At 41.9% G+C, this 14603-nt stretch overlaps 56 pseudogenes; all 56 read right to left on the bottom strand.

Moving 5' to 3' along the window:
- Positions 1–32: 32 nt before the first annotated feature.
- Positions 33–151, bottom strand: LOC142706393 (5S ribosomal RNA; annotated as a pseudogene).
- Positions 152–776: 625 nt separating this feature from the next.
- LOC142706617 (5S ribosomal RNA) lies at positions 777–895 on the bottom strand (annotated as a pseudogene).
- Positions 896–962: 67 nt separating this feature from the next.
- On the bottom strand, positions 963–1081 carry LOC142706713 (5S ribosomal RNA; annotated as a pseudogene).
- A 438-nt stretch (positions 1082–1519) lies between these two features.
- Positions 1520–1638, bottom strand: LOC142706577 (5S ribosomal RNA; annotated as a pseudogene).
- A 253-nt stretch (positions 1639–1891) lies between these two features.
- LOC142706499 (5S ribosomal RNA) lies at positions 1892–2010 on the bottom strand (annotated as a pseudogene).
- A 66-nt stretch (positions 2011–2076) lies between these two features.
- On the bottom strand, positions 2077–2195 carry LOC142706464 (5S ribosomal RNA; annotated as a pseudogene).
- Positions 2196–2262: 67 nt separating this feature from the next.
- On the bottom strand, positions 2263–2381 carry LOC142706426 (5S ribosomal RNA; annotated as a pseudogene).
- Positions 2382–2448: 67 nt separating this feature from the next.
- LOC142706050 (5S ribosomal RNA) lies at positions 2449–2567 on the bottom strand (annotated as a pseudogene).
- A 67-nt stretch (positions 2568–2634) lies between these two features.
- LOC142706341 (5S ribosomal RNA) lies at positions 2635–2753 on the bottom strand (annotated as a pseudogene).
- Positions 2754–2820: 67 nt separating this feature from the next.
- LOC142706156 (5S ribosomal RNA) lies at positions 2821–2939 on the bottom strand (annotated as a pseudogene).
- A 440-nt stretch (positions 2940–3379) lies between these two features.
- On the bottom strand, positions 3380–3498 carry LOC142706701 (5S ribosomal RNA; annotated as a pseudogene).
- Positions 3499–3565: 67 nt separating this feature from the next.
- On the bottom strand, positions 3566–3684 carry LOC142706689 (5S ribosomal RNA; annotated as a pseudogene).
- Positions 3685–3937: 253 nt separating this feature from the next.
- Positions 3938–4056, bottom strand: LOC142706695 (5S ribosomal RNA; annotated as a pseudogene).
- A 67-nt stretch (positions 4057–4123) lies between these two features.
- LOC142706386 (5S ribosomal RNA) lies at positions 4124–4242 on the bottom strand (annotated as a pseudogene).
- Positions 4243–4309: 67 nt separating this feature from the next.
- Positions 4310–4428, bottom strand: LOC142706677 (5S ribosomal RNA; annotated as a pseudogene).
- A 67-nt stretch (positions 4429–4495) lies between these two features.
- On the bottom strand, positions 4496–4614 carry LOC142706636 (5S ribosomal RNA; annotated as a pseudogene).
- Positions 4615–4866: 252 nt separating this feature from the next.
- Positions 4867–4985, bottom strand: LOC142706502 (5S ribosomal RNA; annotated as a pseudogene).
- Positions 4986–5238: 253 nt separating this feature from the next.
- Positions 5239–5357, bottom strand: LOC142706380 (5S ribosomal RNA; annotated as a pseudogene).
- Positions 5358–5610: 253 nt separating this feature from the next.
- On the bottom strand, positions 5611–5729 carry LOC142706537 (5S ribosomal RNA; annotated as a pseudogene).
- Positions 5730–6161: 432 nt separating this feature from the next.
- LOC142706644 (5S ribosomal RNA) lies at positions 6162–6280 on the bottom strand (annotated as a pseudogene).
- Positions 6281–6347: 67 nt separating this feature from the next.
- On the bottom strand, positions 6348–6466 carry LOC142706042 (5S ribosomal RNA; annotated as a pseudogene).
- Positions 6467–6533: 67 nt separating this feature from the next.
- Positions 6534–6652, bottom strand: LOC142706530 (5S ribosomal RNA; annotated as a pseudogene).
- A 67-nt stretch (positions 6653–6719) lies between these two features.
- LOC142706235 (5S ribosomal RNA) lies at positions 6720–6838 on the bottom strand (annotated as a pseudogene).
- A 253-nt stretch (positions 6839–7091) lies between these two features.
- Positions 7092–7210, bottom strand: LOC142706339 (5S ribosomal RNA; annotated as a pseudogene).
- Positions 7211–7277: 67 nt separating this feature from the next.
- Positions 7278–7396, bottom strand: LOC142706180 (5S ribosomal RNA; annotated as a pseudogene).
- A 253-nt stretch (positions 7397–7649) lies between these two features.
- LOC142706580 (5S ribosomal RNA) lies at positions 7650–7768 on the bottom strand (annotated as a pseudogene).
- Positions 7769–7835: 67 nt separating this feature from the next.
- On the bottom strand, positions 7836–7954 carry LOC142706453 (5S ribosomal RNA; annotated as a pseudogene).
- A 67-nt stretch (positions 7955–8021) lies between these two features.
- LOC142706255 (5S ribosomal RNA) lies at positions 8022–8140 on the bottom strand (annotated as a pseudogene).
- Positions 8141–8393: 253 nt separating this feature from the next.
- LOC142706606 (5S ribosomal RNA) lies at positions 8394–8512 on the bottom strand (annotated as a pseudogene).
- A 67-nt stretch (positions 8513–8579) lies between these two features.
- On the bottom strand, positions 8580–8698 carry LOC142706254 (5S ribosomal RNA; annotated as a pseudogene).
- A 253-nt stretch (positions 8699–8951) lies between these two features.
- Positions 8952–9070, bottom strand: LOC142706277 (5S ribosomal RNA; annotated as a pseudogene).
- A 67-nt stretch (positions 9071–9137) lies between these two features.
- Positions 9138–9256, bottom strand: LOC142706702 (5S ribosomal RNA; annotated as a pseudogene).
- A 67-nt stretch (positions 9257–9323) lies between these two features.
- Positions 9324–9442, bottom strand: LOC142706665 (5S ribosomal RNA; annotated as a pseudogene).
- A 67-nt stretch (positions 9443–9509) lies between these two features.
- LOC142706466 (5S ribosomal RNA) lies at positions 9510–9628 on the bottom strand (annotated as a pseudogene).
- A 67-nt stretch (positions 9629–9695) lies between these two features.
- LOC142706071 (5S ribosomal RNA) lies at positions 9696–9814 on the bottom strand (annotated as a pseudogene).
- Positions 9815–9881: 67 nt separating this feature from the next.
- LOC142706541 (5S ribosomal RNA) lies at positions 9882–10000 on the bottom strand (annotated as a pseudogene).
- A 253-nt stretch (positions 10001–10253) lies between these two features.
- LOC142706020 (5S ribosomal RNA) lies at positions 10254–10372 on the bottom strand (annotated as a pseudogene).
- A 67-nt stretch (positions 10373–10439) lies between these two features.
- Positions 10440–10558, bottom strand: LOC142706275 (5S ribosomal RNA; annotated as a pseudogene).
- Positions 10559–10625: 67 nt separating this feature from the next.
- On the bottom strand, positions 10626–10744 carry LOC142706318 (5S ribosomal RNA; annotated as a pseudogene).
- Positions 10745–10811: 67 nt separating this feature from the next.
- Positions 10812–10930, bottom strand: LOC142706657 (5S ribosomal RNA; annotated as a pseudogene).
- A 67-nt stretch (positions 10931–10997) lies between these two features.
- LOC142706438 (5S ribosomal RNA) lies at positions 10998–11116 on the bottom strand (annotated as a pseudogene).
- A 67-nt stretch (positions 11117–11183) lies between these two features.
- On the bottom strand, positions 11184–11302 carry LOC142706452 (5S ribosomal RNA; annotated as a pseudogene).
- Positions 11303–11369: 67 nt separating this feature from the next.
- LOC142706253 (5S ribosomal RNA) lies at positions 11370–11488 on the bottom strand (annotated as a pseudogene).
- A 253-nt stretch (positions 11489–11741) lies between these two features.
- LOC142706604 (5S ribosomal RNA) lies at positions 11742–11860 on the bottom strand (annotated as a pseudogene).
- A 67-nt stretch (positions 11861–11927) lies between these two features.
- Positions 11928–12046, bottom strand: LOC142706252 (5S ribosomal RNA; annotated as a pseudogene).
- Positions 12047–12299: 253 nt separating this feature from the next.
- On the bottom strand, positions 12300–12418 carry LOC142706276 (5S ribosomal RNA; annotated as a pseudogene).
- Positions 12419–12485: 67 nt separating this feature from the next.
- LOC142706700 (5S ribosomal RNA) lies at positions 12486–12604 on the bottom strand (annotated as a pseudogene).
- Positions 12605–12671: 67 nt separating this feature from the next.
- On the bottom strand, positions 12672–12790 carry LOC142706651 (5S ribosomal RNA; annotated as a pseudogene).
- A 67-nt stretch (positions 12791–12857) lies between these two features.
- On the bottom strand, positions 12858–12976 carry LOC142706465 (5S ribosomal RNA; annotated as a pseudogene).
- A 67-nt stretch (positions 12977–13043) lies between these two features.
- LOC142706070 (5S ribosomal RNA) lies at positions 13044–13162 on the bottom strand (annotated as a pseudogene).
- A 67-nt stretch (positions 13163–13229) lies between these two features.
- LOC142706564 (5S ribosomal RNA) lies at positions 13230–13348 on the bottom strand (annotated as a pseudogene).
- Positions 13349–13601: 253 nt separating this feature from the next.
- LOC142706018 (5S ribosomal RNA) lies at positions 13602–13720 on the bottom strand (annotated as a pseudogene).
- Positions 13721–13787: 67 nt separating this feature from the next.
- On the bottom strand, positions 13788–13906 carry LOC142706274 (5S ribosomal RNA; annotated as a pseudogene).
- Positions 13907–13973: 67 nt separating this feature from the next.
- LOC142706316 (5S ribosomal RNA) lies at positions 13974–14092 on the bottom strand (annotated as a pseudogene).
- A 67-nt stretch (positions 14093–14159) lies between these two features.
- On the bottom strand, positions 14160–14278 carry LOC142706535 (5S ribosomal RNA; annotated as a pseudogene).
- A 67-nt stretch (positions 14279–14345) lies between these two features.
- Positions 14346–14464, bottom strand: LOC142706437 (5S ribosomal RNA; annotated as a pseudogene).
- Between the last annotated feature and the right edge of the window lie 139 nt (positions 14465–14603).

Raw genomic sequence — 14603 nt, 5'->3', positions numbered from 1 at the left:
TTGTGAAACAAAATCTAAACGACATAATAAAAAGTCAACCGCACCACGGATTCCCAGACAGTCTCCCACACTGGTACTAGCGTGGCCTTAAGCTGTGTAACTTCTGCGATCTGACGAGAGCAGGCACATTCAGCTTAGAATGGCCATTGACATTAAATGCTTTAATCCATAGTCCTTTTTAATCGATTGTGAAACAAAATCTAAACGACATAATAAAAAATCAACCGCACCACAGATTCCCAGACAGTCTCCCACACTGGTACTAACGAGGCCTTAAGCTGTGTAACTTCTGCTATCTGACGAGAGCAGGGACATTCAGCTTAGAATGGCCATTGACGTTAAATGCTTTAATCCATAGTCCTTTTTAATCGATTGTGAAACAAAATCTAAACGACATAATAAAAATTCATCCGCACCACGGATTCCCAGACAGTCTCCCACACTGGTACTAGCGAGACCTTAATCTGTGTAACTTCTGCGTTCTGACGAGAGCAGGCACATTCAGCTTAGAATGGCCATTGACGTTAAATGCTTTAATCCATAGTCCTATTTAATCTATTGTGAAACATAATCTAAACGACATAATAAAAAGTCAACCGTACCACGGATTCCCAGACAGTCTTCCACACTGGTACTAGCGAGGCCTTAAGCTGTGTAACTTCTGCGATCTGACGAGAGCAGGCACATTCAGCTTAGAATGGCCATTGACATTAAATGCTTTAATCCATAGTCCTTTTTAATCGATTGTGAAACAAAATCTAAACGACATAATGAAAAGTCAACCGCACCACGGATTCCCAGACAGTCTCCCACACTGGTACTAGCGAGGCCTTAAGCTGTGTAACTTCTGCGCTCTGCCGAGAGCAGGCACATTCAGCTTAGAATGGCCATTGACATTAAGTGCTTTAATCCATAGTCCTTTTTAATCGATTGTGAAACAAAATCTAAACGACATAATAAAAAGTCAACCGCACCACGGATTCCCAGACAGTCTCCCACACTGGTACTAGCGAGGCCTTAAGCTGTGTAACTTCTGCGATCTGACGAGAGCAGGCACATTCAGCTTAGAATGGCCATTGACATTAAATGCTTTAATCCATAGTCCTTTTTAATCGATTGTGAAACAAAATCTAAACGACATAATAAAAAATCAACCGCACCACGGATTCCCAGACAGTCTCCCACACTGGTACTAGCGAGGCCTTAAGCTGTGTAACTTCTGCTATCTGACGAGAGCAGGGACATTCAGCTTAGAATGGCCATTGACATTAAATGCTTTAATCCATAGTCCTTTTTAATCGATTGTGAAACAAAATCTAAACGACATAATAAAAGTCAACCGCACCACGGATTCCCAGACAGTCTCTCACACTGGTACTAGCGAGGCGTTAAGCTGTGTAACTTCTGCGATCTGACGAGAGCAGGCACATTCAGCTTAGAATGTCCATTGACGTTAAATGCTTTAATCCATAGTCCTATTTAATCTATTGTGAAACAAAATCTAAACGACATAATAAAAAGTCAACCGCACCACGGATTCCCAGACAGTCTCCCACACTGGTACTAGCGAGGCCTTAAGCTGTGTAACTTCTGCTATCTGACGAGAGCAGGGACATTCAGCTTAGAATGGCCATTGACATTAAATGCTTTAATCCATAGTCCTTTTTAATCGATTGTGAAACAAAATCTAAACGACATAATAAAAATTCAACCACACCACGGATTCAAAGACAGTCTCCCACACTGGTACTAGCGAGGCCTTAAGCTGTGTAACTTCTGCGATCTGACGAGAGCAGGCACATTTAGCTTAGAATGGCCATTGACGTTAAATGCTTTAATCCATAGTCCTAATTAATCTATTGTGAAACAAAATCTAAACGACATAATAAAAAGTCAACCGCACCACGGATTCACAGACAGTCTCCCACACTGGTACTAGCGAGGCCTTAAGCTGTGTAACTTCTGCGATCTAACGAGAGCAGGCACATTCAGCTTAGAATGGCCATTGACATTAAACGCCTTAATCCATAGTCCTTTTTAATCGATTGTGAAACAAATCTAAACGACATAATAAAAAGTCAACCGCACCACGGATTCCCAGACAGTCTCCCACACTGGTACTAGCGAGGCCTTAAGCTGTGTAACTTCTGTGATCTGACGAGAGCAGGCACATTCAGCTTAGAATGGCCATTGACATTAAAAGCCTTAATCCATAGTCCTATTTAATCTATTGTGAAACAAAATCTAAACAACATAATAAAAAGCCAACCGCACCACGGATTCCCAGACAGTCTCCCACACTGGTACTAGCGAGGCCTTAAGCTGTGTAACTTCTGCATTCTGACGAGAGCAGGCACATTCAGCTTAGAATGGCCATTGACGTTAAATGCTTTAATCCATAGTCCTTTTTAATCGATTGTGAAACAAAATCTAAACGACATAATAAAAATTCAACCGCACCACGGATTCCCAGACAGTCTCCCACACTGGTACTAGCGAGACCTTAATCTGTGTAACTTCTGCGTTCTGACGAGAGCAGGCACATTCAGCTTAGAATGGCCATTGACGTTAAATGCTTTAATCCATAGTCCTATTTAATCTATTGTGAAACAAAATCTAAACGACATAATAAAAAGTCAACCGCACCACGGATTCCCAGACAGTCTTCCACACTAGTACTAGCGAGGCCTTAAGCTGTGTAACTTCTGCGATCTGACGAGAGCAGGCACATTCAGCTTAGAATGGCCATTGACATTAAATGCTTTAATCCATAGTCCTTTTTAATCGATTGTGAAACAAAATCTAAACGACATAATAAAAAGTCAACCGCACCACGGATTCCCAGACAGTCTCCCACACTGGTACTAGCGAGGCCTTAAGCTGTGTAACTTCTTCGATCTGCCGAGAGCAGGCACATTCAGCTTAGAATGGCCATTGACATTAAATGCTTTAATCCATAGTCCTTTTTAATCGATTGTGAAACAAAATCTAAACGACATAATAAAAAGTCAACCGCACCACGGATTTCCCAGACAGTCTCCCACACTGGTACTAGCGTGGCCTTAAGCTGTGTAACTTCTGCGATCTGACGAGAGCAGGCACATTCAGCTTAGAATGGCCATTGACATTAAATGCTTTAATCCATAGTCCTTTTTAATCGATTGTGAAACAAAATCTAAACGACATAATAAAAAATCAACCGCACCACAGATTCCCAGACAGTCTCCCACACTGGTACTAACGAGGCCTTAAGCTGTGTAACTTCTGCTATCTGACGAGAGCAGGGACATTCAGCTTAGAATGGCCATTGACGTTAAATGCTTTAATCCATAGTCCTTTTTAATCGATTGTGAAACAAAATCTAAACGACATAATAAAAAGTCAACCGCACCACGGATTCCCAGACAGTCTCCCACACTGGTACTAGCGAGGCCTTAAGCTGTGTAACTTCTGCGATCTGACGAGAGCAGGCACATTCAGCTTAGAATGGCCATTGACATTAAATGCTTTAATCCATAGTCCTATTTAATCTATTGTGAAACAAAATCTAAACGACATAATAAAAAGTCAACCGCACCACGGATTCCCAGACAGTCTCCCACACTGGTACTAGCGAGGCCTTAAGCTGTGTAACTTCTGCGATCTGACGAGAGCAGGCACATTCAGCTTAGAATGGCCATTGACATTAAATGCTTTAATCCATAGTCCTTTTTAATCGATTGTGAAACAAAATCTAAACGACATAATAAAAAGGCAACCGCACCACGGATTCCCAGACAGTCTCCCACACTGGTACTAGCGAGGCATTAAGCTGTGTAACTTCTGCGATCTGACGAGAGCAGGCACATTCAGCTTAGAATGGCCATTGACATTAAATGCTTTAATCCATAGTCCTTTTTAATCGATTGTGAAACAAAATCTAAACGACATAATAAAAAATCAACCGCACCACGGATTCCCAGACAGTCTCCCACACTGGTACTAGCGAGACCTTAATCTGTGTAACTTCTGCGTTCTGACGAGAGCAGGCACATTCAGCTTAGAATGGCCATTGACGTTAAATGCTTTAATCCATAGTCCTATTTAATCTATTGTGAAACAAAATCTAAACGACATAATAAAAAGTCAACCGCACCACGGATTCCCAGACAGTCTTCCACACTGGTACTAGCGAGGCCTTAAGCTGTGTAACTTCTGCGATCTGACGAGAGCAGGCACATTCAGCTTAGAATGGCCATTGACATTAAATGCTTTAATCCATAGTCCTTTTTAATCGATTGTGAAACAAAATCTAAACGACATAATAAAAAGTCAACCGCACCACGGATTCCCAGACAGTCTCCCACACTGGTACTAGCGAGGCCTTAAGCTGTGTAACTTCTGCGATCTGACGAGAGCAGGCACATTCAGCTTAGAATGGCCATTGACATTAAATGCTTTAATCCATAGTCCTTTTTAATCGATTGTGAAACAAAATCTAAACGACATAATAAAAAATCAACCGCACCACGGATTCCCAGACAGTCTCCCACACTGGTACTAGCGAGGCCTTAAGCTGTGTAACTTCTGCTATCTGACGAGAGCAGGGACATTCAGCTTAGAATGGCAATTGACATTAAATGCTTTAATCCATAGTCCTTTTTAATCGATTGTGAAACAAAATCTAAACGACATAATAAAAGTCAACCGCACCACGGATTCCCAGACAGTCTCTCACACTGGTACTAGCGAGGCGTTAAGCTGTGTAACTTCTGCGATCTAACAAGAGCAGGCACATTCAGCTTAGAATGGCCATTGACATTAAAATCCTTAATCCATAGTCCTATTTAATCTATTGTGAAACAAAATCTAAACGACATAATAAAAAGTCAACCGCACCACGGATTCCCAGACAGTCTCCCACACTGGTACTAGCGAGGCCTTAAGCTGCGTGACTTCTGCGATCTGACGAGAGCAGGCACATTCTGCTTAGAATGGCCATTGACATTGAATGCTTTAATCCATAGTCCTTTTTAATCGATTGTGAAACAAAATCTAAACGACATAATAAAAAGTCAACCGCACCACGGATTTCCAGACAGTCTCCCACACTGGTACTAGCGAGGCGTTAAGCTGTGTAAGTTCTGCGATCTAACAAGAGCAGGCACATTCAGCTTAGACTGGCCATTGACATTAAATGCTTTAATCCATAGTCCTTTTTAATCGATTGTGAAACAAAATCTAAACGACATAATAAAAAGTCAACCGCACCACGGATTCCCAGACAGTCTCCCACACTGGTACTAGCGAGGCCTTAAGCTGTGTAACTTCTGCGATCTGACGAGAGCAGGGACATTCAGCTTAGAATAGCCATTGACATTAAATGCTTTAATCCATAGTCCTTTTTAATCGATTGTGAAACAAAATCTAAACGACATAATAAAAATTCAACCGCACCACGGATTGCCAGACAGTCTCCCACACTGGTACTAGCGAGGCCTCAAGCTGTGTAACTTCAGCGATCTGACGAGAGCAGGCACATTCAGCTTAGAATGGCCATTGACATTAAAAGCCTTAATCCATAGTCCTATTTAATCTATTGTGAAACAAAATCTAAACAACATAATAAAAAGCCAACCGCACCACGGATTCCCAGACAGTCTCCCACACTGGTACTAGCAAGGCCTTAAGCTGTGTAACTTCTGCGATCTGACGAGAGCAGGCACATTCAGCTTAGAATGGCCACTGACATTATATGCTTTAATCCATAGTCCTTTTTAATCGATTGTGAAACAAAATCGAAACGACATAATAAAAAGTCAACCGCACCACGGATTCCCAGACAGTCTCCCACACTGGTACTAGCGAGGCCTTAAGCTGTGTAACTTCTGCGATCTGACGAGAGAAGGCACATTCAGCCTAAGCTGACGTTAAATGCTTTAATCCATAGTCCTATTTAATCTATTGTGAAACAAAATCTAAACGACATAATAAAAAGTCAACCGCACCACGGATTCCCAGACAGTCTCCCACATTGGTACTAGCGAGGCGTTAAGCTGTGTAAGTTCTGCGATCTAACAAGAGCAGGCACATTCAGCTTAGACTGGCCATTGACATTAAATGCTTTAATCCATAGTCCTTTTTAATCGATTGTGAAGCAAAATCTAAACGACATAATAAAAAGGCAACCGCACCACGGATTCCCAGACAGTCTCCCACACTGGTACTAGCGAGGCCTTAAGCCGTGTAACTTCTGCGATCTGACGAGAGCAGGGACATTCAGCTTAGAATAGCCATTGACATTAAACGCTTTAATCCATAGTCCTTTTTAATCGATTGTGAAACAAAATCTAAACGACATAATAAAAATGCAACCGCACCACGGATTCCCCGACAGTCTCCCACACTGGTACTAGCGAGGCCTTAAGCTGTGTAACTTCTGCGATCTGACGAGAGCAGGCACATTCAGCTTAGAATGGCCATTGACGTTAAATGCTTTAATCCATAGTCCTATTTAATCTATTGTGAAACAAAATCTAAACGACATAATAAAAAGTCAACCGCACCAATGATTCCCAGACAGTCTCCCACACTGGTACTAGCAAGGCCTTAAGCTGTGTAACTTCTGCGATCTGACGAGAGCAGGCACATTCAGCTTAGAATGGCCATTGACATTAAATGCTTTAATCCATAGTCCTTTTTAATCGATTGTGAAACAAAATCTAAACGACATAATAAAAAGTCAACTGCACCACGGATTCCCAGACAGTCTCCCACACTGGTACTAGCGAGGCCTTAAGCTGTGTAACTTCTGCGATCTGACGAGAGCAGGCACATTCAGCTTAGAATGGCCATTGACATTAAATGCTTTAATCCATAGTCCTTTTTAATCGATTGTGAAACAAAATCTAAACGACATAATAAAAAGTCAACTGCACCACGGATTCCCAGACAGTCTCCCACACTGGTATTTGCGAGGCCTTAAGCTGTGTATCTTCTGCGATCTGACGAGAGCAGGCACATTCAGCTTAGAATGGGCATTGACATTAAATGCTTTAATCCATAGTCCTTTTTAATCGATTGTGAAACAAAATCTAAACGACATAATAAAAAGTCAACCGCACCACGGATTCCCAGACAGTCTCCCACACTGGTACTAGCGAGGTCTTAAGCTGTGTAACTTCTGCGATCTGACGAGAGCAGGCACATTCAGCTTAGAATGGCCATTGACATTAAAAGCCTTAATCCATAGTCCTATTTAATCCATTGTGAAACAAAATCTAAACAACATAATAAAAAGTCAACCGCACCACGGATTCCCAGAGTGTCTCCCACACTGGTACTAGCGAGGCCTTAAGCTGTGTAACTTCTGCGATTTGACGAGAGCAGGGACATTCAGCTTAGAATGGCCATCGACATTAAATACTTTAATCCATAGTCCTTTTTAATCGATTGTGAAACAAAATCTAAACGACATAATAAAACGTCAACCGCACCACGGATTCCCAGACAGTCTCCCATACTGGTACTAGCGAGATTTTAAGCTGTGTAACTTCTGCGATCTGACGAGAGCAGGGACATTCAGCTTAGAATGGCCATTGACGTTAAATGCTTTAATCCATAGTCCTTTTTAATCGATTGTGAAACAAAATCTAAACGACATAATAAAAATTCAACCGCTCCACGGATTCCCAGACAGTCTCCCACACTGGTACTAGCGAGGCCTTAAGCTGTGTAACTTCTGCGATCTGACGAGAGCAGGCACTTTCAGCTTAGAATGGCCATTGACATTAAAAGCCTTAATCCATAGTCCTATTTAATCTATTGTGAAACAAAATCTAAACAACATAATAAAAAGTCAACCGCACCACGGATTCCCAGACAGTCTCCCACACTTGTACTAGCGAGGCCTTAAGCTGTGTAACTTCTGTGATCTGACGAGAACAGGGACATTCAGCTTAGAATGGCCATTGACATTAAATGCTTTAATCCATAGTCCTTTTTAATCGATTGTGAAACAAAATCTAAACGACATAATAAAAAATCAACCGCACCACGGATTCCCAGACAGTCTCCCACACTGGTACTAGCGAGGCCTTAAGCTGTGTAACTTCTGCGTTCTGACGAGAGCAGGCACATTCAGCTTAGAATGGCCATTGACGTTAAATCCTTTAATCCATAGTCCTATTTAATCTATTGTGAAACAAAATCTAAACGACATAATAAAAAGGCAAGCGCACCACGGATTCCCAGACAGTCTCCCACACTGGTACTAGCGAGGCCTTAAGCTGTGTAACCTCTGCGATCTGACGAGAGCAGGCACTTTCAGCTTAGAATGGCCATTGACATTAAAAGCCTTAATCCATAGTCCTATTTAATCTATTGTGAAACAAAATCTAAACAACATAATAAAAAGTCAACCGCACCACGGATTCCCAGACAGTCTCCCACACTGGTACTAGCGAGGCCTTAAGCTGTGTAACTTCTGTGATCTAACGAGAGCAGGGACATTCAGCTTAGAATGGCCATTGACATTAAATACTTTAATCCATAGTCCTTTTTAATCGATTGTGAAACAAAATCTAAACGACATAATAAAAAATCAACCGCACCACGGATTCCCAGACAGTCTCCCACACTGGTACTAGCGAGGCCTTAAGCTGTGTAACTTCTGCGTTCTGACGAGAGCAGGCACATTCAGCTTAGAATGGCCATTGACGTTAAATCCTTTAATCCATTGTCCTATTTAATCTATTGTGAAACAAAATCTAAACGACATAATAAAAAGTCAAGCACACCACGGATTCCCAGACAGTCTCCCACACTGGTACTAGCGAGGCCTTAAGCTGTGTAACTTCTGCGATCTGACGAGAGCAGGCACATTCAGCTTAGAATGGCCATTGACATTAAATGCTTTAATCCATAGTCCTTTTTAATCGATTGTGAAACAAAATCTAAACGACATAATAAAAAGTCAACCGCACCACGGATTCCCAGACAGTCTCCCACACTGGTACTAGCGAGGCCTTAAGCTGTGTAACTTCTGCGATCTGACGAGAGCAGGGACATTCAGCTTAGAATGGCCATTGACATCAAATGCTTTAATCCATAGTCCTTTTTAATCGATTGTGAAACAAAATCTAAACGACATAATAAAAATTCAACCACACCACGGATTCCCAGACAGTCTCCCACACTGGTACTAGCAAGGCCTTAAGCTGTGTAACTTCTGCGATCTGACGAGAGCAGGCACATTCAGCTTAGAATGGCCATTGACATTAAATGCTTTAATCCATAGTCCTTTTTAATCGATTGTGAAACAAAATCTAAACGACATAATAAAAAGTCAACCGCACCACGGATTCCCAGACAGTCTCCCACACTGGTACTAGCGAGGCCTTAAGCTGTGTAACTTCTGCGATCTGACGAGAGCAGGCACATTCAGCTTAGAATGGCCATTGACATTAAATGCTTTAATCCATAGTCCTTTTTAATCGATTGTGAAACAAAATCTAAATGACATAATAAAAAGTCAACCGCACCACGGATTCCCAGACAGTCTCCCACACTGGTACTAGCGAGGCCTTAAGCTGTGTAACTTCTGCGATCTGACGAGGGCAGGCACATTCAGCTTAGAATGGCCATTGACATTAAATGCTTTAATCCATAGTCCTTTTTAATCGATTGTGAAACAAAATCTAAACGACATAATAAAAAGTCAACCGCATCACGGATTCCCAGACAGTCTCCCACACTGATACTAGCGAGGCCTTAAGCTGTGTAACTTCTGCGATCTGACGAGAGCAGGGACATTCAGCTTAGAATGGCCATTGACATTAAATGCTTTAATCCATAGTCCTTTTTAATCGATTGTGAAACAAAATCTAAACGACATAATAAAAATTCAACCGCACCACGGATTCCCAGACAGTCTCCCACACTGGTACTAGCGAGGCCTTAAGCTGTGTAACTTCTGCGATCTGACGAGAGCAGGCACATTCAGCTTAGAATGGCCATCGACATTAAACGCTTTAATCCATAGTCCTTTTTAATCGATTGTGAAACAAAATCTAAGCGACATAATAAAAAGTCAACCGCACCACGGATTCCCAGACAGTCTCCCACACTGGTACTAGCGAGGTTTTAAGCTGAGTAACTTCTGCAATCTGACGAGAGCAGGCACATTCAGCTTAGAATGGCCATTGACATTAAATGCTTTAATCCATAGTCCTTTTTAATCGATTGTGAAACAAAATCTAAACGACATAATAAAAAGTCAACTGCACCACGGATTCCCAGACAGTCTCCCACACTGGTACTAGCGAGGTCTTAAGCTGTGTAACTTCTGCGATCTGACAAGAGCAGGCACATTCAGCTTAGAATCGCCATTGACATTAAAAGCCTTAATCCATAGTCCTATTTAATCTATTGTGAAACAAAATCTAAACAACATAATAAAAAGTCAACCGCACCACGGATTCCCAGACAGTCTCCCACACTGGTACTAGCGAGGCCTTAAGCTGTATAACTTCTGCGATCTGACGAGAGCAGGGACATTCAGCTTAGAATGGCCATTGACATTAAATGCTTTAAGCCATAGTCCTTTTTAATCGATTGTGAAACAAAATCTAAACGACATAATAAAAAGTCAACCACACCACGGATTCCCAGACAGTCTCCCACACTGGTACTAGCGAGGCCTTAAGCTGTGTAACTTCTGCGATCTGACGAGAGCAGGCACATTCAGCTTAGAATGGCCATTGACATTAAATGCTTTAATCCATAGTCCTTTTTAATCGATTGTGAAACATAATCTAAACGACATAATAAAAAGTCAACCGCACCACGGATTCCCAGACAGTCTCCCACACTGGTACTAGCGAGGCCTTAAGCTGTGTAATTTCTGCGATCTGACGAGAGCAGGTACATTCAGCTTAGAATGGCCATTGACATTAAATGCTTTAATCCATAGTCCTTTTTAATCGATTGTGAAACAAAATCTAAACGACATAATAAAAATTCAACCGCACCACGGATTCCCAGACAGTCTCCCACACTGGTACTAGCGAGGCCTTAAGCTGTGTAACTTCTGCGATCTGACGAGAGCAGGCACATTCAGCTTAGAATGGCCATTGACGTTAAATGCTTTAATCCATAGTCCTATTTAATCTATTGTGAAACAAAATCTAAACGACATAATAAAAAGTCAACCGCACCACGGATTCCCAGACAGTCTCCCACACTTGTACTAGCGAGGCCTTAAGCTGTGTAACTTCTGTGATCTGACGAGAACAGGGACATTCAGCTTAGAATGGCCATTGACATTAAATGCTTTAATCCATAGTCCTTTTTAATCGATTGTGAAACAAAATCTAAACGACATAATAAAAAATCAACCGCACCACGGATTCCCAGACAGTCTCCCACACTGGTACTAGCGAGGCCTTAAGCTGTGTAACTTCTGCGTTCTGACGAGAGCAGGCACATTCAGCTTAGAATGGCCATTGACGTTAAATCCTTTAATCCATAGTCCTATTTAATCTATTGTGAAACAAAATCTAAACGACATAATAAAAAGGCAAGCGCACCACGGATTCCCAGACAGTCTCCCACACTGGTACTAGCGAGGCCTTAAGCTGTGTAACCTCTGCGATCTGACGAGAGCAGGCACTTTCAGCTTAGAATGGCCATTGACATTAAAAGCCTTAATCCATAGTCCTATTTAATCTATTGTGAAACAAAATCTAAACAACATAATAAAAAGTCAACCGCACCACGGATTCCCAGACAGTCTCCCACACTGGTACTAGCGAGGCCTTAAGCTGTGTAACTTCTGTGATCTAACGAGAGCAGGGACATTCAGCTTAGAATGGCCATTGACATTAAATACTTTAATCCATAGTCCTTTTTAATCGATTGTGAAACAAAATCTAAACGACATAATAAAAAATCAACCGCACCACGGATTCCCAGACAGTCTCCCACACTGGTACTAGCGAGGCCTTAAGCTGTGTAACTTCTGCGTTCTGACGAGAGCAGGCACATTCAGCTTAGAATGGCCATTGACGTTAAATCCTTTAATCCATTGTCCTATTTAATCTATTGTGAAACAAAATCTAAACGACATAATAAAAAGTCAAGCACACCACGGATTCCCAGACAGTCTCCCACACTGGTACTAGCGAGGCCTTAAGCTGTGTAACTTCTGCGATCTGACGAGAGCAGGCACATTCAGCTTAGAATGGCCATTGACATTAAATGCTTTAATCCATAGTCCTTTTTAATCGATTGTGAAACAAAATCTAAACGACATAATAAAAAGTCAACCGCACCACGGATTCCCAGACAGTCTCCCACACTGGTACTAGCGAGGCCTTAAGCTGTGTAACTTCTGCGATCTGACGAGAGCAGGGACATTCAGCTTAGAATGGCCATTGACATCAAATGCTTTAATCCATAGTCCTTTTTAATCGATTGTGAAACAAAATCTAAACGACATAATAAAAATTCAACCACACCACGGATTCCCAGACAGTCTCCCACACTGGTACTAGCAAGGCCTTAAGCTGTGTAACTTCTGCGATCTGACGAGAGCAGGCACATTCAGCTTAGAATGGCCATTGACATTAAATGCTTTAATCCATAGTCCTTTTTAATCGATTGTGAAACAAAATCTAAACGACATAATAAAAAGTCAACCGCACCACGGATTCCCAGACAGTCTCCCACACTGGTACTAGCGAGGCCTTAAGCTGTGTAACTTCTGCGATCTGACGAGAGCAGGCACATTCAGCTTAGAATGGCCATTGACATTAAATGCTTTAATCCATAGTCCTTTTTAATCGATTGTGAAACAAAATCTAAATGACATAATAAAAAGTCAACCGCACCACGGATTCCCAGACAGTCTCCCACACTGGTACTAGCGAGGCCTTAAGCTGTGTAACTTCTGCGATCTGACGAGGGCAGGCACATTCAGCTTAGAATGGCCATTGACATTAAATGCTTTAATCCATAGTCCTTTTTAATCGATTGTGAAACAAAATCTAAACGACATAATAAAAAGTCAACCGCATCACGGATTCCCAGACAGTCTCCCACACTGATACTAGCGAGGCCTTAAGCTGTGTAACTTCTGCGATCTGACGAGAGCAGGGACATTCAGCTTAGAATGGCCATTGACATTAAATGCTTTAATCCATAGTCCTTTTTAATCGATTGTGAAACAAAATCTAAACGACATAATAAAAACTCAACCGCACCACGGATTCCCAGACAGTCTCCCACACTGGTACTAGCGAGGCCTTAAGCTGTGTAACTTCTGCGATCTGACGAGAGCAGGCACATTCAGCTTAGAATGGCCATCGACATTAAACGCTTTAATCCATAGTCCTTTTTAATCGATTGTGAAACAAAATCTAAGCGACATAATAAAAAGTCAACCGCACCACGGATTCCCAGACAGTCTCCCACACTGGTACTAGCGAGGTTTTAAGCTGAGTAACTTCTGCAATCTGACGAGAGCAGGCACATTCAGCTTAGAATGGCCATTGACATTAAATGCTTTAATCCATAGTCCTTTTTAATCGATTGTGAAACAAAATCTAAACGACATAATAAAAAGTCAACTGCACCACGGATTCCCAGACAGTCTCCCACACTGGTACTAGCGAGGTCTTAAGCTGTGTAACTTCTGCGATCTGACAAGAGCAGGCACATTCAGCTTAGAATCGCCATTGACATTAAAAGCCTTAATCCATAGTCCTATTTAATCTATTGTGAAACAAAATCTAAACAACATAATAAAAAGTCAACCGCACCACGGATTCCCAGACAGTCTCCCACACTGGTACTAGCGAGGCCTTAAGCTGTATAACTTCTGCGATCTGACGAGAGCAGGGACATTCAGCTTAGAATGGCCATTGACATTAAATGCTTTAAGCCATAGTCCTTTTTAATCGATTGTGAAACAAAATCTAAACGACATAATAAAAAGTCAACCACACCACGGATTCCCAGACAGTCTCCCACACTGGTACTAGCGAGGCCTTAAGCTGTGTAACTTCTGCGATCTGACGAGAGCAGGCACATTCAGCTTAGAATGGCCATTGACATTAAATGCTTTAATCCATAGTCCTTTTTAATCGATTGTGAAACATAATCTAAACGACATAATAAAAAGTCAACCGCACCACGGATTCCCAGACAGTCTCCCACACTGGTACTAGCGAGGCCTTAAGCTGTGTAATTTCTGCGATCTGACGAGAGCAGGTACATTCAGCTTAGAATGGCCATTGACATTAAATGCTTTAATCCATAGTCCTTTTTAATCGATTGTGAAACAAAATCTAAACGACATAATAAAAATTCAACCGCACCACGGATTCCCAGACAGTCTCCCACACTGGTACTAGCGAGGCCTTAAGCTGTGTAACTTCTGCGATCTGACGAGAGCAGGCACATTCAGCTTAGAATGGCCATTGACGTTAAATGCTTTAATCCATAGTCCTATTTAATCTATTGTGAAACAAAATCTAAACGACATAATAAAAAGTCAACCGCACCACGGATTCCCAGACAGTCTCCCACATTGGTACTAGCGAGGCGTTAAGCTGTGTAAGTTC

This window comes from Rhinoderma darwinii, unplaced genomic scaffold (genome assembly GCF_050947455.1).
Source record: "Rhinoderma darwinii isolate aRhiDar2 unplaced genomic scaffold, aRhiDar2.hap1 Scaffold_3422, whole genome shotgun sequence".
NCBI lineage: Eukaryota > Metazoa > Chordata > Amphibia > Anura > Rhinodermatidae > Rhinoderma > Rhinoderma darwinii.
The sequence above is the reverse complement of the archived record's forward strand: the minus strand, read 5'-3'. Positions and strand labels throughout refer to the sequence as shown.